Here is a 25,911-nt window from a genome sequence, read left to right on the forward strand (position 1 = left end):
CTAAAGCCGGCCCTGGTGGCTGGGATTTAAAGAGCTCTGAGCTCCCCGCCCGCCTGCCCAGAGCCCTATAAATCCTGGCCGCGGCTGAGATTTAAAGAGCTCTGGGCTCCCTGCGGCTGCGGGCAGCTCAGAACCTTTTGAATCCCGGCCGCGGCTGAACTTTAAAGGGGTTTGGATTCCCCGCGGCTACGGGCAGCCCAGAGCCCTTTGATTCCCGGCTGCGGGACGCACAGTGAGACTTCACGGGCCGCACGTTGCCCGCGGGCCGTATGTTGTGCAGGCCTGGCATGGAGGGGCAAAATAGGTAAGAAATTTCCGTGGCCTGTCACTAGCAAATAGTAGCCACCATGGATCCTGCCAGAGGTGGCTACATCTTAGCACTGTGGGAAGCAACCCTTCACAGAGACCATTTGTCTTGTGGTTTGGGATACTTCTCAAGACATGCTGCACTCAGAGTGACCCCCTCATCCTGTGCCAGCTGGAGAAAAGAAAAGGGGCCAGCCAACTCTCCCACTACCAGCTGCGAACCACTGATCCCCAAACAGGGGGAGGCCTCTGGCTTTGATGTGTATTAAATATCAGGCTGGTCTCTTTCTTTGGCAAATATTTAACAGAGCTAAAAGAGGGAACAAATGATCCTCAAAGGAGAGGGGAAAGACAATCACTGGGAAATTTAATCCCCTGCAACATCCAGAATGGAGAGCGACTCAGGGCAACAGGTTCCCCCGAAGGAAGAAGTTTTTGGGATTTAGAAACATAAGGAACAGCACAAAACTTGAGAGGATTGTTAATTGACATTTGATAATGACACAGAGGGAAAACCTGAGCTTTCAGATCAGTGTTCAGAAATGAAAGACAAAGGGTGGAAATCAGAGATTTTGGATCCATTTTGCAAATTATAGAGAGGAAAGTGGAAAATCAGAGGGATTTTATATCAGTTGTTGATAGGAGGTAAAATCTGAGTGTTTCACATGAATACTTGATAAATGAATAAAGAGGAAATGGGCAACATTTGCAAACATTTTGTGTTCAATAATCTGAGAAAAGGTGTAAATCTGAGATTTTCTTATTATTTTATAATTAGAGACAGGAAAATCTCAGGGCATATTCAATTAGAAATAGACAACTAGAGAGAAGTGGGGCAAATGTTTAGGTTATTTTATTTGAATCTTTGAGATTTGCAAAGAAATTGTGTCACAAACTGCATATTTGATAACATGAGAGGAAAACACCAAGATCTGAGGGGAGAGAGTCACTTTCCTGTCAGGGCCCAGTGCTCCCTCCCCCTCCCCCTCCGGGGTCTCTCACTCACTGGGGGCTCCAGGCGGGGCTGGTGCGGTCAGAGCCTGGGGCTGCCTAGGGGGCAGGTCCCAGCTGGAGAAAGCCCCCCCCCCGGCCAGGATAGGAATGTGCTACTGGTAGCAGCCTGGGGCTGGACCCTCTCTATGGGGGACACTTGCTCCCCCCTCCCCTTCCTGGCCCTTCCCACGCCCTGTTGCCAGCAGAGAGTGGCCCCCCCAGCCCAGCCCAGAGGTGTCCCTGTCTCAGGCCCCCCCCAGCCTCTGCCCATTAACCCTCTGCCTAGTTCAGAAATCACTCGGGGGAACCATTTCCCACCTACACAAGGACAAATCACTGCAGGTGAAAATGGGGGGAAACACCCCAAACCTGAGATCTGAACTGGCCATTGGCAAAGGGGACAGAAAATGGGGCACAATGGGGGGAGGGGAACAGGGAACTTCTCAGGGGTTTGAGGGAAGGGGGTGTCACCCTGGATGTTGCTTGTTGCTCTCTAGGGAGAAAGGGGGCAGGACAGGAGAGGAAGGGGGTCTCCACGGAGGGGGCAGTGGTAATTCCGAGGGGATCTCAGCCCTCCCTTTTTCTCCCCGCTCCTCAGGGGTCACCTGCTCTTCTCCTCTCGCCCCCCGGCCGTGTCCCGGCTGCACAGACATTTTCCATCCATCCCTTTCCCAGGTCTCCCCCCTCCGCAGCCCCCGCCCGACCCCACGCAGGGGCTGCTAGGTGTAATGCATGTTCAGTAGGGATTTCTCCCCTACTAATGCTGGGGTTTCCTTCTCCTATAGGTTAGTCTACTAATGATCTCATCTTGGTGCCATGTGTGTCAGTTCATTGCCATGGCACTCGTGTGCTCAGACATCTGAGGATGCTCTATAGAAAAGCTCCTTGAGTGGGGTGATCCACAGGGAGTAGCTCAAAGCTCCAAAGTGCCTGGCCAGGGGCAGGACATTGGCACAGCAAGGGAGGGGTGTGGCAGTGACATCACAAAGGCCTTTTGCAGGACCTCACACTATTGGTCAAAGACTATTGGTGAGCAGGTGGTGACCTCACAGAGAGATCCTGACATCAGTCAGGGGCCAGGGGCTAGGGAAACCTCAGAGACCCCTGTGGCTTTGCTTCAGCAAGTCTCCTTCTCCAGGTCTCTGTCTGAGGACTGAGAGAGTATTCGGGTTCACGGACGTGAGCGCCAGGAGAAACCTCTTTCCAGTTTTCTCCTTCCCTTGTAGTGATTTTACTAGAAAACAGCCGTCCCTGTTTAGAAGGTAAGAGCCTCCTGGAGGTGTGAAACCTGTTCAGTCTGATCCATCTGGTGAGAGTTGAATTCTAGGCATGGAAAACATGAGCTTAAGGAGGCAGAATTTTATTCCGCACCTGGGATTTTGTCCCTTAGAATCATGGGGACATTAGGGTTTGTCCTTTGTGTTTCACCTTTTCCTCCATCCACCTGTCCCTCCCTCCTTTCTCTTCATCTCTTCTTTTGTCCTTTCTCCTGTTCCCCTCCCAACACCAGGACGAGTGTGTGCGTGTGTGTTGCGAGGGAGTGCTCTGCAGCTCTCACTGTGGGAGTTCCACCCAAAAATGTGAGGCTGAAATAGTGCTCAGGCAGTCAGGGCTGGATTAACCTGTTGTTGGCCCTGGCACCAAACATATTTGTGGGCCCCAGTGTAGGCACTGTGGGCTCCGAGTGTGGGCCTGGTGGGGCAGTGCCATTGGTGCCTTCGTATACCCGGTACTGAACCTCAGAGACATTTTTCATTTTGATCACACACCTCTCCATGACTATATGCATTGCCATACACAGCTCCCTCAGCCCGCGGGTTTTCTTATTGAGCTGTACACCCATGTGGGTTTACCAGTGTCCACAGTGAGCAGAACTTTTATAGTGACCAAGGAAACTCCCCACAGATTTATCTCTTTCCTCATTCAGACCTTCTCTAGCCATGTCTCCAGGACCCCCCCATGTCACCAGTCACTGCATGTGGTCCTAGTCTCAGCTCAAAGTCCTAAAGCCAGCAGACACCTGATCAGTTCTGACAGATCCCTCCCTCAGCCCCCATCCTGCCATGTGAGCAAGCCACCTGCAAACACCATTTCCCCAAAGTGAGGACTTAGCCCTTGGGAATCTGAAGACACCAGCGTCTCTCCCTCTGCTTCCATCTACATGCTAGTCTGCTACCTGGTCACCACCACCTCTCCCCATACTTGTTTCCTTTCTACTTTGGACATGCTCCCAACCAGCTGGAAGCTCCCTCTGCAAGCCTGACCTGCTCCTGCCTTCCCTGCTCCCCCGACATTCCTTTCCTACTGGTGACCTCTGTTCCTTGAGGTTAACTCCAGTGTCTTTAGGTGCTCTAGCTTAATGGCCCCAGGAGTCATAGAGCCACTTGTAGCTTCTCTAGCTACAGCCATGAGGCAACTGCCAGAGGCCAGCCTTAGACAGCTGCAGCTACTAGCCGCAGGAGCGGAGGCAATGCCAAGGCTGAGCATGCTTGAACCTTGCAAGGGCAGCACTAGGGACTCTAAATCCTCAGCACTGGCCCTAGGCAGCTGCAGACTCTGGAGTTAGGCACTTTCCTCCTCTAGGTTCCTGCATGGTTACAGAACTGCAGTAAAGTGGAACAATTTTCAGCTTCTGTGATTGGAAGATATCTGGATCCATCTAATAAGACTGTCCTACATAAATGAGGAAAGTTGAGGTGCCTTTATTATTCTTTTGTTCCATTCTTTGTTTCTATGGGGAATGTGCCAGTGCAATATCACTGTCTTCCTTTTAAACAAACAAAACTAAAAAAAAAAGTGTAATGGCTATTGAAAATAGCAATTCCAGCCCCAGTTAGCACTGGGAAGACCCCAACGTTTGTTGCTCAATTTTCTCCTACTTTTTCTACAGTAAATGACAGTGGATCAGCATATTTGATTTGGGAGAAATGAAGTAACAGCTGCCCAAATTGAGCTTGAGCACTCCTGATTTTGAGGTGTTCAGATCTGGAAGGCAGGGGCTAGATTCCCTTTCTGAATATTAGATACATCTGGAAAGGAAAAGTCAATTTCTATTTTCATGGCTCAGAAGTGGAAATCCTCCTGTCCTGTATCTGAAGCTGTCCAGGTCCAGTAGAACCTCCCCTTCCTTACTTACCATTTTACCTTCTGGTGGGATTCACATACCTCCCTTGCCCAGCTTCAGATAGAGAGGGGCCCTGTCCAGTTAGTCCACCCAGTTCCTTCTTTGGGGGCTGCCAGGCGAGGTCACACCAGCATCCCTAAGCCCGTCTGGGGAAGTCTTCTGAGGGTGCTAGCTGGGCCAAAGCCTTCTACTCCTTGGTCACACCTCTTCCCTATTCACAGGTGGCACCCGCTTCTAGCAGCCAGCCCCCCAGCCACAGCAAGCTGCAGCGCATGAAGTCTCACAGCTTCCCCCCTCCCTTTCCTGTTGATAGCAGCCAAGGGAATGCTGGGAAATGTTCCTTCTCTGCTCCAAGGCAGGGAGCTGGCCAAGGAACTATAGCTCCCAGGGCCCTGTGGGGTCTCAGCTCCCCTACTGAATCCAGGCTGCTCTGAGGCTCCCTTTCTGCAGAGGGGAGGAAGTTACTGTTACAGGTCCCTTCAGAGCTTGGGCCTAGCACTATGGCACCATGTCAAATCCAGTACTGCTCCCAACTCTATCCAGCTCTGCTGCTGGCAGGATCCCTTCCCATTCTTTTTGTTTCCTGCCTCCCCTCCAAGGAGAAGCTCTGCATTGTTCCTGTGTGGGGAATTGAATCCAGGCTGCCTGGGTAAAAGCAAAGAATCCTAACCACTAGACCACATGGGACTTCCATAACACATTTACATGTTCATATTCAATAACACAATTAAACGTAGCCATTCAAAGTAGCCATTTAAAAGAAGCCATTCAAAAAACTTCAAAAACAGACTTCAAAGAGAAATTGCAGAGTTACAACTGATCTGCAAACTTAACACCATTAATTTGAGCTTGAAGAGGGACTGGGGGTGACTGGCTCACTACAAAAGCAATTTTCCCTCTCTTGGTATTGACACCTCCCTGTCAATTACTGGGAGAGAGCCACATCCACCCTGACTGAATTAGCCTTCAACACTGGTTCTCCCCTTGTATGGTAACTCCCTTTACATCATGTTCCAATATATATTTATGCCTCTATCTGCAATTTTCACTCCATGCATCTGAAGAAGAGGACTTTTTACCCACGAATGCTTGTGTCCAAATAAATCTGTTAGTTCTTAAGGTGTCACCGGACTCCTCGTTGTTTTTGTGAAATAAAAGCAAAATGCACTCTAAGCTGATCTTAACCCTTTCAATGCCCTTACAAATTTAGATGCTTCTCACCACAGGCTGGCTGGTGGCTTTTCAGCCAGGCTCTCCCCTTTCATCAGCGCTTCAGTTGCTTGGTGTGGGGGTGTCTGTAGATGTAGGTGGACGAGAGAGAGACAAAGCATGGCAAATGTCTCTGCTTTTATCATGTCCTTTCTTCCCTCTTGGCTTTGCTCCCCCTTCAGAGTCAGGTGTGCATCACTGTGTCTCTCCAAGCAAGTCTGAGCAATTCCCCTGGGGTGTCCTCTTGCAGGTAAGTGATTGCACTGTAGCTCCCTTACTGAACAATGGCTGTTGATGGGTTGTTTGACACCCTGTCCGGGTGTTGGTTACTTTCCTTGCTGTTGTCACTGGGGAGCTAATATTTGGCTGACTCCCCCACCTTACAGCATAGTGACAACCACACTGCATGATTCTCATAACTTCATATGCATGAATGGTAAACATCTATGGGTAGAGAAATGACTTTCAGCAGATCATATCCTTTCCCCTGATGCCTTACAAGGCATGCTCTGTATATAAGATCACGATTATATGAAAATGAGGAATATGGGGGTTACAGCACACTCCCCCAAAGGTACAGAATGTCACACTGAGATTCTATTTTCATTTGTTATGTAACAGCATTAAAGAGATCCAATGACTGACCAATGGCATTTTCAAGTGCTAAAATAGCTAGCGCTGTTGGTCTCTCATTGGCCATCAGCGACTGAAGATACGGTTTAATGAGCCAGAGCTTCAAGGCGAGGGTGGCTCTGTCCACTGCCTTCCGTTTCGCTGCTGGGCACCAAGTCCCTGGCGGTCAATATGTGAAGCTGGGAGAAGAGAGTGGGGTGGCAAGCGGTGGTAGAGCTTTTGCCACCAGGGTCTAGCTGTCTAACTTCCTCTTCGTACTGCTGGGCCCCCGTTGCCTTCAGGTAACACAGGAACTAAAGCAGGAATAGGGTGAGGAAGCTAGTAAAGCCGAGCAAGGAAGGCAAAAGTTAATCTTATCTTCATGGGCAGCTCGCAATGACGTCCTTTTTCTGTGCCACAGCTGACAACAACATCCCAGACAGAAAAGTAACAGGCCAAAAAGAAACCTAGCTGCTGCTGAAACAGTGCAGTTGGGAGCGTGCTAGAGTAACAGGCTCTTCTATCCTCCTTTATGCATGGGCAGGATGTTTTCTGAGAGTGCAGCAGTTCCTTTAACTGCCACGAGTCCCTCATTTCAGGCTATGCAGCTGGAAAAGACAGCATGGGCTTCTGCACCGAGTTGGCCCACCTGACCTTTCATTCTTCTCTTGCTCTTTGTCAGCATGGAGAAGAAAAAGAAACTCTCCCTCAAGCTGGAGTCACACGGGCGAGGTAAGGATGACTTCCTGAGTGCTGGCTCCAGTCCTCTGCTCTGCCAGCTGACCTATCGAGGGGCTACCACCACATTCTCTAGATTTGTCCATCGGTCTGTGCCAGAGTGATCAACAGCCAAGTAGGTGGAGTTTCTGTAGTGTAGTGATTATCACATTTGCTTAAGACGCAAAAGGTCCCTCGTTCAAAACCAGGCAGAAACATGCTGGCTTCCTTTTCCCAGATCCCCTTGTTGTTCAGAAAGGCCACTCCTCCTATTGGCCTGTCCCTGGAATAACTCCAACCCCTGCATGACAGAGGATGCTGACAGCAGTGGAGAAAGCACCTTGGTGTCAGGCTGGAGAACCTAGAGTAGTTAGGCCAGTCACCATTTGGAGGCTTGTGGCTTGGCCACCTCTGCTGTTGGAGGTTGGCCTATAGAGGCTGTCACTTCCTGCTGGGCTCCTTTGTGTGACTGGCCAAAGGAGGAAGTGAGGCAGGAATGGGGCAATAGAGGAAAGTTGAGCTGAGGAAGGCAGGGAAGAAGCTGTGCGGCTAAGTGGGGTTAGTAGAGCACCACCCTTCATTCTGCAAAGCCTGGGGAGGTGCGGTTGGCTGCTGGGAGGTAGAATCCTGTGCCTGCCTCTTGGCTTCCCAGGGATGGCTACTTGCAGCCCAGGAGAAGCGGGGTTCTGGGTGAAAGGAAAACAAGCAAAGCTGAGTCCAAGTGGAGAATGGCGGCTCCTTTATGGCCAACCTGGGGGCGTGACTGATGGTTTTAGAGGTGGAGGCTGGGCTGGCTGTGAGCAACTGGGATCCACGAAACTCCCACCTGCCCTTCTGAGGGCTGAACCCATGGAGGTGCGGTTGGCTGCTGGGAGACAGACCCCTGTGGCTGCCTGTTGGCATCCCAGGGATGGCTACTTGCAGCCCAGGAGAAGCGGGGTTCTGGGGGGAAGGAAAAGCAGCAATGGTGAGGCTGAGTGGGCTCCTTTCTGGCCGAGATGGTGGGCTGTGGTGAGTCTGGGAGTTGCCTGTAAGCCATAAGTGGACGTAGTGCAGTGAAAACTGCTGCTCCATTCTGGCCGACCTGGGGGCACCATGGATGACTTGGGAGTGGGGGCAGGGCGCTGCCTGTGAGCAAATGGGATCCCGGAAGCCCCAGCCTGCCCCTCCAGGGGCCGAGTCTTCTTCTCTCCTGCCATGGGGAGCCCGACCTTAAGCCTGCCCAGCATGTGCAGCAGCTCGAGCATTAAGCCTTCCTGTGTGCATAACTGAACTACGCCCTAGTGTAATAAGGTGTAAAGTTTAGATTGTGAATTTATCTTTAATTTCCATGGTAATTTACTTTGATCTTTTATTCTTACCACTTATAATCCTTAAAACTCCATCTTTCTGTAGTTAATAAATCTGTTTTATGCAGTACTTAAACTGGTGTATTTTGCTTGAAGTTCTTAGGAAATCTCAGCTCCATTACAAGGCTGGTTCATGTACTATTCACAGTGAGGGAGGGGTGGACCCTGTGTAATAAACTCACACTGATCAGGCTTCTGATTAAGGCAAGATGGTATGATCCAGGGGTTCAAGGCTGCAGAGCTGTGGGGGGGCGACTCTCTATCATTAGTGTTATGAGTGGCTGCAGAAGCATTCATGTAATTCAGTTGGCTGTGTCCCTATCTACGGATGTCTGTGTAAGTGCAATATCTGCCAGATCTTCACAGCTTGTCTCAGCATCACATGTGTGAGAGGGAGTCCAGGTGGTGGGACAAAGGGCTCAGGGGTCCCACTGTTCAGGTTGCATCCCATAGATCCCATCACAGACTTTCAACAACCACAGCGGATGCTCACTGAGAGAGAGAGAGAGATGCCAAAATAGTGATCTCCAGTGCCTGCAGACATCAAACTATCAGGAATTCTGTGCACAGAGAAGACCCTGCTAGTGGAAAATGCCTTTGAAAAAGACCCTTCTGTCCCCAGCTGTGGTCGTACAGTGCTCAGTGCTCTGCGTTGTGGCCTCAAGAGCCATGGATGCAAGTTGAGTTACGATGACCTTTTCCTTGTCTCCACGTTTCTTAGGTGCCTCTTCCAACACTTGTCAGAAAAAATGACCGGTTTCTTTTGGAAGCATTTGCATTGCAAGGCAGAGGAAGTCTTCTCTGCTTCTTCAAAAGATTGACCAAAAAGTGGGAGGAGTGGACACATTTGGCAAGGCACCACTGGGTTCTGCATCTCTAACCTCCACTTTACCTGGCAAGTGCCTCTGGGACTTTTCTCCCAGCTGCTCCATTTTTCATCAGTGACAATCAAAAGGAAGACGACATTACATCTGTGTGTGGACATCCCCAGTGAATCACAAGGACGTGTGGTGCAGGCTTTTATGTTGCAGCAATTGCAGTCAAAGCAACCACCATGCCAATGCCAGTCACAGCAGCCTTTTCATCAACTCCAGGCTTGTGATTTGATTCTTTCCAACGTTTCTCTCCAAAGAAGCCTTTTCCTTAGCAAGTAATGACTTGGATACCAAGGGAGGTCTCTTCTGTTTCCTAGAAAGACACAGGAAAATGTGAGCAGAGGAGACAAAAGCCATACAACAAGGCACCACTGGGAGTTGAGCCCAGGATCTCCTGTTTACTAGACAGGTGCTTTAGCCAGCTAAGCCAAGGTGCCTGCCTTGAAAAAGTGCTTGCAACTGTTCCTTTTGATGGTCCAGGACAACACCTGCAAATTCCAAACTACAGACATTCCCCATTTCCCTCAAGACTTGCAAGGAAGAACTGGCATGCCAAGCCAGGATCTCCTGGTTAGTACGAAGACACTTCAGCCAGCTCTTCCCAAAGATCACTATCTAGAGACCTTTAAACTGCCTCTGTAGATGTTCACTGACAAACAGATGCCAAAATAAAGTTCTCCACTGCCTACAGCCATCACGCTACCAGGAGTTCTGTGCACAGAGAGGCCCCTGCTGTTGGAAAAGGCTTTGGTAGAGACTCTTCTGAAACCAGCCTGTGCTCGTATACTGTTTAGCACTTTGTGTTGTGACTTCAGCATCCACAGATGCCAGTTGAGTTGGGGGACATTTTTCCTGTCTCCACATTTGTCTAATGGCTCCTTTCAACACTTGCCACCAAAAAGACTTGTTTCTTTTGCAAGCAATGTACAGCTAGGCAAAGGCAGTCTTCTCCATTTCCTCGGAAGATCACCAAGCTGTGGGGAGAGAAGACACATTCAGCCAAGTTGGATGCTGAATCTCCTCTTTATTCAGCAGGTGTCTGTGAAGGACATAAATCTCCACCGTGTAGAGGGCAAAAATAGGAGTTTATTACACACAGCACTGGCAGAGTGTCACCTTGCTTATTAGGCTCAGAGACACTCTAAATTGATTAAAATAGAATATATAGATTTTCCATGGGTGGGGGAAAGTGACGGGGTAGGGAGTTCCAAACTCTGGGATAGGTTTTGCTGCAAGACATGATAAGCACAGTAGCCAAAGGTTAACAGGTTACATAATGTCTCCACCCATGGTCTCAAGTTAGCAAGTTAACATTTCATGAATACTTTGATAAAATGTTATTAGTATAAAATATCTATGCTGAATTCTGATTTGAGGTCCATAGGAAAGGAGCAACTCCTTTGATTGTCCTCCAGGTACATTCCTAGGGGTTAAAGCAAAGAAACAGTGAAAGTATATGGCAATAAAGATTGTTTTCTGTGTGTCTTAAGGCAAGGCATTGGTCCCTGGGAAGGGAGGTGGAAGGATGCCATATCTTATACTGACATCTGCCAACTTTTCATAAACTCAAGGTTGGATCTCTGGGAAGAACGTCTCCCTACAGAAGAGACTTACACAATAGGAACAGGGATTCTTTGTTCAATCTGCAGCTTTGAATAAGACACAATGATTTAGTTCTTAGCTCCAACAAATGGCAATTTGCTGACCAAGCCTATCTTAGCAAGCAAGGCTTTCTGTTTACCCCAGCTTTCTTTTAGCTGATCACTAGGCTAGGCTTCTGGTCCCTTGATTATACTCTGGACTTTGGGTCTGGAAAAGAGCTGGGACAATCCATAGACCAGGTTGTTATATAAAATGCACATGAATTTTAACCCTTCACATACAGTAATGACAATGTTCTTGGTTCAGGCTTGTAGCAGTGATGGAATAAACTGCAGGTTCAAATCAAGTCTCTGGAGTCCATCCACAGCTGGGATGGGTCATTCAGTCCTTTGTACAGAGCTTCAGTTTGTAGCAAAATCCCTTCAGAGGTACAAAGCAGGATTGAAGACAAGATGGAGACGAGGCATCAGCCTTTCACAGTCTCTTGCCATGTGGTCTTTGCTTTCTTTGTCCCAAGGACACTCTATCCAGCACTTGGCATAGAAAAACCTTTGAGTTTTGTCCATAGGCAGGTCCCTGCATACCTTCCTGAGCCACAAGACGTATCTGCCTTCTCTCAATGGGTTGATTGTAGAGCTGATGGTCCTTAATGGGCCATCAAGCAGGCTAGGCAGAACTGACACCAACTTGTCTGGCTGGGGTGTTCGTCGGAAACATAGCACAAGTTTGAATACAGACAGCATAGAGCCAATATTCAGAACTTCAACTACAAAATTGATACACATCTAGACATAGCATAATTATAATCAGCCAATCAGAACCTCTCCATAGACCCCTTTCACGACAACCTTTCAATCATATAGGCTGCAAATACAGAACCGTGGTCACAATGGTGATCTATAAAGTTACAGATTATGTCAATAACATCACAGGAGGTGACACGGCATCAATGAGACTGATATTGGAATACTGCCTCCAGTTTTGGTGTCCTCATTTGAAAAAGATACTGTGAAATTGGAGCTGGGGCAGCAAAAAGCCACCAAAATGTTCTGAGGGCTGGAGAAAAATGCCTTCTAGTGAGCTATTGAAAGAGCGCCACCTGTTTAGCTTATCAAAAGAAGATTGAAAGGTGACTTCACTGAAGTGTTGAAGTGCCTTAATGGAGAGAAAAGATTGGGTATTAAAGGGCTCTTGAATGGAGCAGAGAAAGACATAACAAGACCCAATGATTGGAAGGTGAAAAGAGACAAATTCATGTTAGAACTAAGCCCCAAATAGTCAACAGCGAGGATGATTCACCACAGGAACAAGCTACCAAGGAAAGTGGTGGATTCTCCATCCCGTGATGTCATTCAATGAAGACTAGATGCCTTTCCCCCAAAAGTAGCTATTGTGCCATGCAGGAGGCCTGTGATATGCAGGGGGACTGATTAGATGCTCTAATGGTCTCTTCTGGCCATAAAGTCGACTAATTTCTGGAACACTGAGTGTAGCATTGGGAGCAGTGTCTGATGTTTTCCTGTCTAGCCGGCTTGCTGCCTAGAACGAACGCTCCTTGAGTGGGGTGTCCACAGGGAGTAGCTCAAACCTCCAAAGGGCCTGGCCAGGGGCAGGATATTGGCACATCAAGGGAGGAGTGTGGCAGTGACATCACAAAGGCCTTTTGCAGGACCTCAGACTATTGGTCCAAGGTGATGGGGGGTGGTGACCTCACAGAGAGATGCTGACATCAGCCAGGCAGGACAGGGGCGAGGGGCCAGGGAAACCTCAGAGACCCCTGTGGCTTTGCTTCAGCAAGTCTCCTTCTCCAGGTCTCTCTTTGAGGACTGAGAGAGTATTCGGGTTCACAGACATGAGCGTCAGGAGGAACCTCTTTTGAGTTTTCTCCTTCCCTTGTAGTGATTTTACTAGAAAACAGCCGTCCCTCTTTAGAAGGTAAGAGCCTCCTGGAGGTTTGAAACCTGTTCAGTCTGATCCATCTGGTGACAGGTGAATTCGAGATATGGAAAACAAGAGCTTAAGGAGGCAGGATTTTATTCTGCACCTGGGATTTTGTCCCTTAGAATCACTGGGGACATTAGGGTTTGTCCTTTTTGTTTCACCTCTTCCTCCATCCCTCCTTCCCTCCTTTCTCTTCTCTTGCTTCCTTTGTCCTTTTACCTGTTCCCCTCCCAACACCAGAAGGGAGGGGGAGAGAGAGAGTGTGTGTGTGGTTTTTTTTAGTTTTTTGCAGGGCAGTGCTCTGCAGTTCTCACTGTGGGAGGTCTACCCAAAAATGTGAGGCTGAACTAGTGCTCGGGAAGTGATCCCCACCGGTGACCTGGGCCATCCTTTGGGCTCCCTGGTGAGATCCCTCAGCCTCCCCTCCTCAGTCTCTAGCCGGATTGGCTGAGCAGGGGGTTATTGACAGGGAGGAGACTCAGGTCCTTGTTTTTCTCTTTATAAGTCAAAGAAATGTTTGTGTTTCATGAATTTTGCCGCTTCTCTGCATTAGTTGTCTCTGAGCAATTCATGATTCTCTCTAACATTGCAGTTCTCCTCAAATACTTGCTGAATAGTTACTGTCACTCTTGTTGGTCTGGAGCTCATCTGAGAGCACTTTATTCAGGTCATTCAGTGTCTGAAATTCAAGATCCAATGGGTAGTTTGAAAATCAGGGCTCTTGGGTCCTATTCCCAACTCTGCCTCTGACTGGCTGTGTGACCTAAGACAAGTCAATTCTCCTTTCTCAGCCTTAGCTTCTCCCTCTTTCAAGTAGAAATAATAATGATCCGCTCGCACCTACCTGATGGTGGGTGGAGGATGGGGATCCATTGGAAAGTGTCACTAGGAGTAGGGCATAATATGAGGTGTCCTATCACGTTTACTCAGAGCAGATTAACACGTAATAGAATAGCTGAAATAGTCTATTTTATTTGCATTTTTTTATTTTGAAATTGTTAAGAGCAGCAATGACTTAGCTCAGACTGAAGCATCTTATCTAATGTTTGAGATCTAAGTGTCTCCTCTTTGTGTGCGAGGAGACAATTTAACACACTCTGACAAACAGGAGATGCTTTTGTTTTGCAATACAATATTTTTGCAAAGAACTTTCATCCCACTTGTTATGATTTTGAGAAAAAAACCGGATTAGCCTGAATGGGATTTTCTGACAGAAATGGATTCAATGAAATTTCCCCACCATCTCGATTCCTGGGCTCTATCCTTGCCTCTGGGGGCGTTTATTGCCTGTTAGAACAGGAGTCAGGACTGGTGGCTTCTCTTTCTGGCTCTGCCACCGCCTTACTGTGTAGGCGCTTGGGTAGGTCACTTCCCTTCTCTGGACCTCAGGCTCCTCCCATCTGTCCAATGGGAACAGGGTTAGTTCTCGAACTCCGGTCAGTTGTGAGCCTGAGTGAGATAAGGGGCGTTAAAGCCCTCTGTGAAGGAGAAAGGGGCGTTTCACAGTGTTTAGCACCAAGGAATTCTAAAGTTTGCTAAAATGTCTAGTCTGTGGAAACAAGAAATGGTCAGGGCCAATCTTTAACCACTGCCTTTTTAAAAGCCCATTCAGGGATGTGAGTCCCTGTCTTTCAGGTACCTGGGGTTCTTTGCCAGCAGGAGAGAAGAGGTTCCTGCCTCCATTTTTGTGGCCTTGACAAACCAGGTGCTGTGCCCCAGTTCTCGTCTGAGATCCCTGAAAAAGTACATCTTCCCATCCATAAACAAGACAGGACCTTTCTCTAAAAGGGGAACAAAGAGACCCCTGAGACTTACAAACTAGCTAGCCTCACTGCCATTGCTGGAGAGATCCTGCAATACATTCTTAAACACTCAGTTTGTCAGCAGCACCTACAGAATAGTTTGATTCTTAGGACTAGTGAACATGGATTTGTCAAGAACAAATCATTCCAAACTGATCCTCTTTCCTTCTTCGGCAGGGTTATGGGCCTGGTGGAGGTGGGTAAACAGTAGATGGGATCTAGCTTGGGGTTGCTAAGGCTTTTCACACAGTCCCGTAGGACATTCTCACAAGCAAACAAGGGAAATGCAGTCCAGCTGTAATCAGTGTAATGTGGGTGCAGAGCTGGTTGAAAGCCCAGACTCCAGGAGCCCTTCTCCATGTTTGGCTGTCCAATGGAGAAGGTGTACCTAGTGGGTCCGGCAGGGATCAGTCTGCGGTCCGATACTATTCTATATTTTCATGAATGATTTGGAAAATGCAGTGGAGAGCATGCTTCTAAAATTTGCAACTGACACCAAGCACTTAGGAGCACAGGGTTGGAATTCAAAACACCCTTAACAAATTGGAGAGTTGGTCTTCTTGAGACAAACTCCATGGTTGGGCCCCTCACTCTAGAAGGGGCTGAAGTGAAACCCCAGAGCCAAACATTCCTCCTGGGCAGTGCACTCCGACCTTGCATGGTCAGATGCTGCTTAGCACTGTCAGAGTAGCTTTTGCTGGGGGATTCTCCCAGCACTTTCCAATAGTGGGAAAGTATGAAATCCCCACGTGACTGCTGGGGACAGAGCCCTAGAAGGGGGAGCAACTTGCCCAAAGTCCCCCAGGAAAAGGAAAACAGCCAGCAGTGGAACCAATAGGAAATCCAGCAATGGAACTCAGGAGTCCTGGGGGTGTGCTAGGGTGACCAGATGTCCCGATTTTATAGAGACAGTCCAAATTTTGGGGTCTTTTTCTTATCTAGGATCTTATTACCCCCCACCCCGTCCCGATTTTTCACACTTGCTGTCTGGTCACCCTAGGGTGTGCACATGTGTGGGTCCCAGCTGCTCCCTGCCCCTCTCATTGAAGCAGATGTGCACGGTTACTGCCCTGGGAACTGAAGGGCACCAGTGGGCATGGAGGTGGCTGGAGGTAGGGTCTGGCTGCAGGCAGGGCAAGGGGTGCGGGGCTGGCTGGCTTCAGGCAGGGGGGTGCATAAGGGGTTGGCTGGAGACAGGGCAGGGGATGCGGGGCTGGCTGCAGACAGGGGGTGCAGGGCTGGTGCAGGCTGGGGAGGTGTGGGGGCTGGCTGGCTTTGGGCAGGGCCATGGGGGGTGCGGCAGGAGTTGGCTGGAGACAGGGCAGGGGTGTGTCATGGGCTGGCTGTTGGGCTGACTGCAGGCAGGGCAGGGAGGATGCGGCTGGTGTGGGCAGGGCAGAAGGTGCAGGGCTGGCTGGAGACAGAGGCTGGCTGCGGGCAGGGCAGGGCAGGGGGTGCAGGGCTGGCTGCAGGCAGGGCGTGGGGCAGGGCCGGTGCAAGGAAGTTTCACGCCCTAGGCGAAACTTCCACCTTGTGCCCTCCTCCCCCGTGCACCCACCTTGAGGTGCCCCACCCGTGGCAACTCCCCCCGCCACCCTGAGGCGTCCCTCTTGTGACAGGATCCCCACTCTGCCCTGCTTCAACCCCCTCGCCCCAGCTCACCCCTGCTCCGAGCACGAGCACCCCGAGCACACCGTGGCCGCTTCACTTCTCCCGCCTGCCAGGCTTGTGGTGCCTAAGCCTGTCAGGCAGTCAAGCACCCTCCTCTGAGCCACAGCAGCCCTGACAGTTGACAATAGAGGCACCTTAACCCCTGAATTCCTTCAATGTGTCCCCCTCCGGGGTCCAGCTCTGATCACCAGATACTCAGGGTATGTCTATACTACCTGCCGAATCGGTGGGCAGTGATCAATCCAGCAGGGATGGATATATTGCGTCTAGTGTAGATGCAACACATCGAGTGCTCTCCCCTCGACTGCTGTACTCCAGCTCGGTGAGAGACCCAGACAGAGTCTACGGGGAGCTGCAGCAGTCGACTCACCACGACTGTGACATTGTAAGTATAATCTAATATCTCATTAAAAGGTGACAGGGCCAGAAGGAGTTAATTAACTCACCTCACCGACTGACCTGACCCATGGGTGAACCTTAAGAACAGGTTAGCAAGATATGTAAATGAACAGAGCTTTAAAATGCAAGTCTGCATTGTTAGAGGTAGAAGGGGAGATGTTTGCTCAGGTCTTGTGATGTAAGCAAACAAGTCTTGTCTATTGCTGTAGTTTTAATTCAAAGAGCAAAAAAGGAATATTAACATTTATGATGACACTTGAGTGAAATAGTATAATTGTCTCTGTGTCTGTTTGAAGGTTGTGGTAACCTGTATTTGAACTCTGATGGATAAATTACCCTGTACTAATTGCCAGGATGTTTGGAAGGAGAGTTAAGCCTATTGTTTTCTCAGGCTGAAAGGCTGCTGGAAATGTATAAGAAGCCTGGGACACGATCCTTGTTCATCTCAGATCTGCTTTGGGTTTCAAGACGGGGAAACCTTAAGCCACAAGGATTGAGATCCCCAGTCATTGACTGGAGCCACCCTGAATATGGAAATTGGACTATAACCTATGGACTATTTCTAAAAGGGCTTTTGGCAACTACAAGCTCACCTCTACTATGTATCTAAACCTCAAGAATTGAATTCAAGCCTATATGTCTATTAATCTTTTAACCAGAACTCTCTCTTTTCTTTTCTAATACATTTTAGCTTAGTTAATAAGAATTGGCTATAGCATGTATTTTGGGTGAGATCTAAGTTATAATTGAACCTGGATATGTGGCTGATCCTTTGGGATCGGAAGAATTTTTTCTTTTATATGATGAAGTAAGATTTTCAGGAATCATCATCATATCTGACAGGTGTGTCTGGAAGGAGGCCTGAGGCTGGGTACTTTAAGGGAACTGCGTGGTTTAAACTTCTAAGTAACCAATGAAGTACTACAGAAGCTGTTTTGTGCTGGCTTGGTAAATCTAAGTATTGAAATAACCACCAGCATTTGGGATTTGTCTGCCCTGTCTTGTTTGCAGTTCACCCTGATTGAGTGATCTCAGCTGGCTCCCACAGGGAGCACCGTCACACCTACATCCAGGCTGTAGCGGTCTGGGGTATCTTAGGGGCCTTGGAGTGCACAGATACCTACGTCCAGGCCGTAGAGGTCCTGGGGGGGCTTAGAGAGTTTTTGGGGGACACAGATACCAATCTCCAGGCTTTAGGGGTCCCATGGGGGCTTAGGGGGTTCGTGGGGTGCACATATTCCTAAATCCAGGCTGCAGTGGTACCCGGGGGGCTTAGGGGGTTAGTGGGGGGCATAGATACCTACGTCCAGGCTGGAGGAATTCTGAGAGTCTTAGGGGATTTTTGGTGGCCCAAGATACCTATGTCCAGACTGTAGGGGTACCAGGGGGTCTTAGGGGTTCGGGTGGGCACAGATACGTTTGTCCAGGCTGTATCGGTCCCAGGGGGTGTTAGAGGTTCCGTGAGGGGCACAGATATCTATGTCCAGATTATAGATGTCCCGGGGGGGGTACAAATACCTACATCCATGCTGTAGGGGTTCCTGGGGGGTTAGGGGGTTTCTGAGGGGCACATATACCTACATGCACACTGGAGTGTCCCAGGGGGCTTCTGGAGTCTATATGGGGCACAGATACCAATGTCCTGGCTGTATAGGTCCCTGAGGGGCTTAGGGGGTTTGTAGGGGGCACAGATACCTAAGTTCAGGCTGGAGGGGTCTCCAGGGGTCTTAGGTGTTTGATGGGGGGCACAGATACCTACGTCCAGACTGAAGGGGTCCCGGAGGGGCTTAGGGTCTGTCACGGAGTGTGGGGGAGTCCGGTCCTGCACCACTCTTCCTGGGACTCACAGTGACTCTCAGCCAGCCAGTAAAACAGAATGTTTATTGGACAACAGGAGTGAAGGATACAGCAGAGTTTGGAGGCACAAGCAGGACCCCGCTATCGAGTCCTTCTGGGGGTTCAGGAAACATAGTTCCCAGTTTGGGATTCCCTGAATTCCAACCAGCCAGACCAAAACCGTAACTGAACCAACCCAACTCCCTCCAGACGGCCCCTTCCTGTGTCCAGCTTCCCGGGGAAAGTTGCCCACCCTCTCCCCCCTGCCTAGCTCGAGTTACAGGCTGAGCACGTGTCTGGTCCTAAAGTCACCCCCTGCTCTCCCATTCCCCACACAGACAGTCCCTACTCCATCACAGTAATGCCCAGAGAATTTCCCGCATGGAGCAACAATGACACCATGTGGCCCCGCACGGTAATGCACAGAGCATTTCCCGTGGAGCAACAGTGACACCGTGTGGCTAAGCAGGGTAATGCACAGAGCATTTCCTGCATTGAGGAACAGTGACACTGTATCAGAGGTGTAGCCGTGTTAGTCTGGATCTGTAAAAGCAGCAAAGAGTCCTCTGGCACCTTATAGACTAACAGACTTTTTGGAGCATGAGCTTTCGTGGGTGAATACCCACATGGACTTTTTTTGAGGTTTGAAATGACAGTCTGGATCTCTACGTTGAATGCTTTCGCCGACGTGCACAGGCAGAAATTGTGGAAAAACAACATCGCTTGCCTCATAACCTAAGTCCTGCAGAACACAATGCATCCACAGCCTCAGAAACCACCCAGACATTATCATCAAAGAGGCTGACATAGGAGGTGCTGTTGTCATCATGAACAGGTCTGACTACCAAAAGGAGGCTGCCAGACAACTCTCCAACACCAAATTCTACAGGCCACTTCCCTCAGATCCCACTGAGGAATACACTAAGAAACTGCAACATCTACTCAGGACACTCCCTACACTAACACCGGAACAAATCAACATACCCTTAGAGCCCCGACCAGGGTTATTCTATCTACTACCCAAGATCCGCAAACCTGGAAATCCTGGACGCCCCATCATCTCAGGCATTGGCACTCTCACTGAAGGACTGTCTGGATATGTGGACTCTCTACTCAGACCCTATGCCACCAGCACTCCCAGCTATCTCTGTGACACCACTGATTTCCTGAGGACTACAATGCATTGGTGGCCTTCCAGAAAACACCATCCCTAGCCACCATGGATGTAGAGGCTCTCTACATGAACATCCCACACACAGATAGAATACAAGCTGTCAGGAACAGTATCCCTGATGATGTCACTGCACAACTGGCTGCTGAGCTCTGTGCCTTTATCCTCACACACAACTATTTCAAATTTGATGACAATATATAACTCCAGATCAGTGGCACAACTATTGGCAAACGCATGGCCCCACAATATGCCAATATTTTTATGGCCGACCTGGAACAACGCTTCCTCAGCTCTCGTCCACTCACGCCCCTTCTCTACCTACGCTACATTGATGACATCTTCATCATCTGGACCCATGGGAAGTGGTCTCTGGAAAAATTCCACCATGATTTCAACAGCTTCCACACCACCATCAACCTCAGCCTGGGCCAATCTATACGGGAGGTCCACTTCCTAGACACCACGGTGCAAATAAATGGTGGTCACATTACCTCCACCTTATACCAAAAACCTACCGACTGCTATGCCTAACTTCATGTCTCCAGCTTCGATCCCGGGCACATCATATGATCCATTGTCTACAGCCAAGCACTGAGGTACAACCGCATCTGCTCTAACCCCTCAGACAGAGACCAACACCTACAAAATCTCTGCCAAGCATTCTCAAAACTACAATACCCACATGAGGAAATAAGGAAACAGGTCAACAGAGCCAGACGTGTACCCAGAAGCCTCCTACTGCAAGACAAACCCAAGAAAGAAACCAACAGGACTCCACTGGCCATCACATACAGTCCCCAGCTAAAACCTCTCAAATGCATCATCAGGGACCTACAACCCATCCTGGACAATGATCCCACACTTTCACAGGCCTTGGGTGGCAGGCCAGTCCTCACCCACAGGCAACCTGCCAACCTGAAACATATTCTCACCAGTAACTGCACATTGCACCATAGTAACTCTAGCTCAGGAACCAATCCATGCAACAAACCTCTGTGCCAACTCTGCCCACATATCTACACCAGCGACACCATCACAGGACCAAACCAGATCAGCCACAGCATCACCGGTTCATTCACCTGCACATCCAGCAATGTAATGTACGCCATCATGTGCCAGCAATGCCCCTCTGCTATGTACATCGGCCAAACTGGACAGTCGCTACGGAAAAGGATAAGCAGACACAAATCAGATATAAGGAATGGTAGTATACAAATACCTGTAGGAGAACACTTCAACCTCCCTGGCCACACTATAGCAGACCTTAAGGTGGCCATCCTGCAGCAAAAACCCTTCAGGACCAGACTTCAAAGAGAAACTGCTGAGCTTCAGTTCATCTGCAAATATGACACTATCAGCTCAGGATTAAACAAAGACTGTGAATGGCTTGCCAATTACAGAACCAGATTCTCCTCCCTTGGTTTTCACACCTCAACTGCTAGAACAGAGCCTCATTCTCCCTGATTAAACTACCTCATTATCTCTAGCTTGCCTGCATATATATACCTGCCCCTGGAAATTTCCACTACATGCATCTGACGAAGTGGGTATTCACCCACGAAAGCTCATGCTCCAAAATGTCTGTTAGTCACACACACACACACACACACACACACACACACACACACACACACACACCCCTCTCCTGCTGTGGGAGGGGAACAGGAGAAAGGAGAAAAGCAAGAGACGAAGAGAAAGGAGGGAGGGAGGGATGGAGGAAAAGGTGAAACAAAAAGGACAAACCCTAGTGTCCCCAGTGATTCTAAGGGACAAAATCCCAGGTGTGGAATAAAATTCTGCCTCCTTAAGCTCGTGTTTTCCATGCCTAGAATTCAACTGTCACCAGATGGATCAGACTGAACAGGTTTCAAACCTCGAGGAGGCTCTTACCTTCTAAACAGGGACGGCTGTTTTCTAGTAAAATCACTACAAGGGAACGTGAAAACTTGAAAGAGGTTCCTCCTGGCGCTCACGTCCGTGAACCCGAATAATCTCTCAGTCCTCAAAGAGAGACCTGGAGAAGGAGCATTGCTGAAGCAAAGCCACAGGGGTCTCTGAGGTTTCCCTGGCCCCTCGCCCCTGTCCTGCCTGGCTGATGTCAGCATCTCTCTGTGAGGTCACCACCTCCCCACCACCTTTGACCAATAGTCTGAGGTCCTGTAAAAGGCCTTTGTGATGTCACTGTCACCCTCCTCCCTTGCTGTGCCAATGTCCTGCCCCTGGTCAGGCACTTTGGAGGTTTGAGCTACTCCCTGTGGATCACCTCACTCAAGGAGCGTTCGTCCTAGGCAGCAAGCCGGTTAGACAGGAAAACATCAGACGCTGCTCCCAATGCTACACTCAGTTTTTCAGAAATTAGTCGACTTTATGGCCAAAAGAGACCAGTAGAGCATCTGATATGACCCCCTGCATATCACAGGCCTTCTGTATGACACAAGAGCTACTTTTGGGGCAAACCCATTCCAGAAAGGCATCTAGTCTTCATTGACTGACATCAGGAGATGCTGAATCCATCACTTTCCTTGGTAGCTTGTTCCTGTGGTGAATCATCCTCACTGTTGACTATTTGGGACTTAATTGTAACATGAATTTGTCTCTTTTCACCTTCCAATCATTGGGTCTTGTTATGTCTTTCTCTGCTCGATTAAAGAGCCCTTTAACACCCAATCTTTTTTCTCCATTAAAGCACTTCAACACTTCAATGAAATCACCTTTCAATCTTCTTTTGAGAAGCTAAAAAGGTTGAGCTCTTTCAATAGCTCACTAGAAGGCATTTTTCTCCAGCCCTCAGAACATTTGGTGGCTCCAATTCCACAACATCTGTTTCAAATGAGGACACCAAAACTGGAGGCAGTATTCCAGTATCAGTCTCACTGACACCGTGTCACCTCCTGTGGCGTTATTGACATAATCTTTAACTGTATAGATCACTGTTGCAGCCACTGTTCTATATTTGTAACCAAAATTGTAGAAAGGTTGTTGTGTAAGGGGTCTATGGAGAGGTTCTGATTGGTTGATTATAATGATGCTATCTCTAGATGTGTATCATTTTTGTAGTTGACGTCATGAATATTGGCTCTATGCTGTCCCTATTTCAAACTTGTGCTCTGCTTCCGGGGAACACCCCAGCCAGACAAGTTGGTGTCAGTTCTGCCTAGCCTGCCTGATGGCCCATTAAGGACCATCAGCTATACAATCGACCCATTGAGAGAAGGCAGATACGCCTTGTGACTCAGCAAGGTATGCAGGGACCTGCCTATGGACAGAACTCCAAGGTTTTTCTATGCCAAGTGCTGGATAGAGTGTCCTTGGGACAAAGAAAGCAAAGACCACATGGCAAGAGACTATAAAAGGTTGATGCCTCGTCTCCAATCCTGCTTCATACCTCTGGAGGGACATTGCTACAAACTGAATCTCTATACAAAGGACTGAATGACCCATCCTAGCTGTGGATGGACTCCAGAGACTTGATTTGAACCTGCAGTTTATTCCATCACTGCTACAAGCCTGAACCAAGAACTTTGCCATTACTGTACGTGAAGGGTTAAAATGCATGTGCATTTTGTATAACAACCTGGTCTATGGATTGTGCCAGCTCTTTTCCAGACCCAAAGTCCAGAGTAGGGTCAAGGGACGAGAAGCCTAGCAAATAGTGACCAGCTAAAAGAAAGCTGGGTTAACAGAAAGCCTTGTTTGCTAAGATAGGCTTGGTCAGCAAATTGCCAGGTGTTGGAGCTAAGAACTAAAGAATTGTGTCTTATTCAGAGTTGCAGATTGAACAAAGAATCCCTGTTCCTATTGTGTAAGTCTCTTCTGTAGGGAGACGTTCTTCCCACAGATCCAACCTTGAGTTTATGAAAAGTTGGCACATGTCAGTATAAGATATGGCATCCTTCCACCTCCCTTCCCAAAGACAAATGCCTGCCTTCAGAAAACACAGAAAACAATCTTTATTGCCATATACTTTCACTGTTTCTTTGCTTTAACCCCTAGGAATGTATCTGTTGGACAGTCAAAGGAGTTGCTCCATTCCTATGGACCCCAAATCAGAATTCAACATATATATTTTATACTAATAACGTTTTATCAAAGTGTTAATGAAATGTTAACTTACTAACTTGAGATCAACGGTGGAGAAATTATGTAACCTGTTAACCATTGGCTACTGTGCTATCTTGTCTTGCAGCAAAACCTATCCCAGGGTTTGGTCCCCCTCCTGAGACCCCCCACTGTAACTGCCTCCCTAGGACCCTGCCCCCTACCTGTCCCCCTGACCCTAATCCACACCCCTGCCCCCAGATAGACCCCTGGAACTCCCACTCCTATCCATCCACTCCCTGCCCCCTGACAGGACCCCTAGAACTCCCGGCCCATCCAACTCCCTCTGCTCCCTGCCTGCCCCAACCCTGGTCCACCCCCCGACAGGCACCCCCCGAGCCCTCAACCCATCCAACCCCCCTGCTCCTTGTCCCATGACTGCCCCCTCTAGAGACCCCCAAATCCACTAATCACCTCCCCAACTATCCAACCCCCCCATCTCCTGGCAGCTCTGTCTAGTGGCTGCTCCCACCCACACGCTCAAAGTGGCAAAGGAGGTTCCCTCTCCTTTGGTGGGAAGGTTGCCTTGTGGTTAAGGCACAGAACTCAGGCTCAGGTGTTCTGGGTTTGAGTCTCTGCTCTGCCACAGACTCCCTGCTTAGCCTTGGGAAAGTCACAGCACCTCCTTGTGCCCTAGAGCCAACGTGCCAAATGGGGCCAATGCTGAGCCTGCCTCCTGGGCTAAATCCATTCATGGCTGGGTGACGGGGGGCGGGGGGGAAATGGAGATCCCAACATGGGGAGATTGGGGCTGAATTTCTGCACAACTGGAGAGTGAGAGCCAGCTCCACAGGGGGGATGGGAGCGAGAGGGGCTCAGGCCAGCTCCACACAGAGTGGTTGCAAGGCTGAAGCCCTGACCCTTTTGCCACTAAGGTGGCTGGGGCTCCTGAACTGGGGACTTCAACCCCACATCTTCTGCCAGGGTCCAGGGCTTCTCCTCCCTGCCCCAGGGTGGCTCCTCTCCTGCTTCACCATCCCCTAGTGCAGCTCCTGCTGGCGTCTGGGCTTCTCCCACCACCTCCCAACCCAGTCTGGCTTCTCCGCCCCACTGCAGCTCCTGCAGGGGCCCGGGGTTTCTTCTCCCCCCCGCCCCATCCTCAGCGTGGCTCCAGCCCAGTCCGGGGCTTCTCCTCCCCCACTCCAGCTCGGCTCCTCTCCCTGCCCTACCCCATGCCAGTATCTGGAGCTTCTCCTCCCCGCAACCTCCCACTGCCCCCAGCCCCAGCCTAGCTGGGCTCCCTGGGGCACCCGATGCTGCTGTGGCCAGAGCCGAACCTGGCGGGCAGGGAGCAGCGATTCACGAGGAGGCCATGGCAGAGCCATCAGCCCGAGAGGTGCGGGGCAGCCCCAGGGAAGCGGGGCGGGCTGTGCTGCTGCTGGACCCACACCCCCGCCCACCCCGACCCCTGAAGCTGTTTGGGGGGAGCGAATCACTCAGCCCCCGCAGGAGCAGGGAGAGGGGAGCAGTTCAGCAGAGCCTCACCAGCAAACAGCTGATCACAGCTGCGTGCAGGCTGCCCCCAGGGAAAAGCTCAGCTGGAGGTAGGTATCTGTGCCCTCATGAACCACTAAGCCCTCCAGGGACCCCTCCAGCCTTGACATAGGTATCTGTGCCCCTCACAACTCCCTAAGCCCCCCAGGGACCTGTACAGCCTGGAAGTTGTCATCTGTGCACCCCATAAACCTTCTAATCCTTCGAGACCCATCTAGTCTGCACGGAGGTACCTGTGACCTCCAGAAACACCCTAAGACCCCCACGATCCCCACAGCCTGAACGTAGGTATCTCTGACCCACACGAACCCCCTGAGGACTCCTTCAGCCAGGATGTAGGTATCTTTACCCCCACAACTCTGTAAGCCCCCCAAGGGACCCCTACAGGCTGGACATAGGTATCTGTGCCCCACATCTCCTAAGCACCCTTGGGACCCCTATAGCCTGAAGTTAGGTATCTGTGCCCCCCACGATCACCTAAGGCCCCCCGGGACACCGACAGCCTGGACCTAAGTATCTGTGCCCCCCACAAACCCCCTATACTCCCTAGGACCCCTCCAGCCTAGATGTAGGTATCTGTACCCCCACAGCCCCCCTGGGACTCCTACAGCCTGGACGTTCGTATCTGTGCCCCCCACGAAACCCCAACACCCACCCCGGGAACCCTCCAGCCTGGAAATAAGTATCTGTGCACCCCAAGAACCCATAA

General features: G+C 49.8%; 1 protein-coding gene, 1 long non-coding RNA gene and 1 other non-coding gene across 3 annotated transcripts in view; all 3 read left to right on the forward strand.

The window, feature by feature from the left end:
• Window positions 1-25,911, forward strand: part of LOC127037812 (zinc finger protein 333-like) — a 1,302,204-nt gene that overhangs the window by 11,296 nt on the left and 1,264,997 nt on the right. The gene's annotated exons all lie outside the window — the stretch shown is intronic.
• Window positions 7,107-7,179, forward strand: TRNAL-AAG (transfer RNA leucine (anticodon AAG)). Its single transcript has one exon. It is a non-coding gene; the product is annotated as a tRNA-Leu (tRNA).
• LOC127037877 (uncharacterized) overlaps window positions 21,304-25,911 on the forward strand; it is a 51,057-nt gene continuing 46,449 nt past the window's right edge. Inside the window, exon 1 of the long non-coding RNA XR_007770501.1 lies at window positions 21,304-21,474. This is a non-coding gene — a long non-coding RNA (uncharacterized LOC127037877). The remainder of the gene's footprint in view (window positions 21,475-25,911) is intronic.

Source organism: Gopherus flavomarginatus, chromosome 20, assembly GCF_025201925.1.
Source record: "Gopherus flavomarginatus isolate rGopFla2 chromosome 20, rGopFla2.mat.asm, whole genome shotgun sequence".
Classification (NCBI taxonomy): Eukaryota; Metazoa; Chordata; order Testudines; family Testudinidae; genus Gopherus; species Gopherus flavomarginatus.